This window comes from Camelina sativa, unplaced genomic scaffold, assembly GCF_000633955.1.
Source record: "Camelina sativa cultivar DH55 unplaced genomic scaffold, Cs unpScaffold13881, whole genome shotgun sequence".
Lineage (NCBI taxonomy): Eukaryota > Viridiplantae > Streptophyta > Magnoliopsida > Brassicales > Brassicaceae > Camelina > Camelina sativa.
The window spans coordinates 1-336 of NW_010934912.1; the positions used below are offsets into that span (position 1 = coordinate 1).

The window sequence follows — 336 nt, forward strand, 5'->3', positions numbered from 1 at the left end:
GGCCATCCTTGCATTAGGTGACAACGATGACGCCCTGAAACAAAATTCGTTATTTAAGGATAGGGAACAACTTATAAAGCAATGGAAAATTCATGAAAATTAAAAAAGTACCTAGCAAAGCCATTCTTTCCTCTTGGAGGACTTATCCCTTTCACTGCAAACTCATCCACTTGTCTTAAAACAGCCAACTCTTCCGCCAGAGCAGCGCGTCTGAAATTATCGTTATATGCATAATCAGTAACCACAAAATAAAAATATAAAAAAGATAATGGCCATTTTCATGCTAAAAATTATTGCACAACTAAAATGCATTCGAGACATACACATGGCTTTGTT

General features: G+C 36.3%; 1 long non-coding RNA gene across 1 annotated transcript; it reads right to left on the bottom strand.

The window, feature by feature from the left end:
- Positions 1–336, bottom strand: LOC104775414. Its single transcript, XR_765901.1, has 3 exons — positions 324–336; positions 112–210; positions 1–34 (listed from the first exon to the last, which is right to left on the bottom strand). It is a non-coding gene; the product is annotated as an uncharacterized LOC104775414 (long non-coding RNA).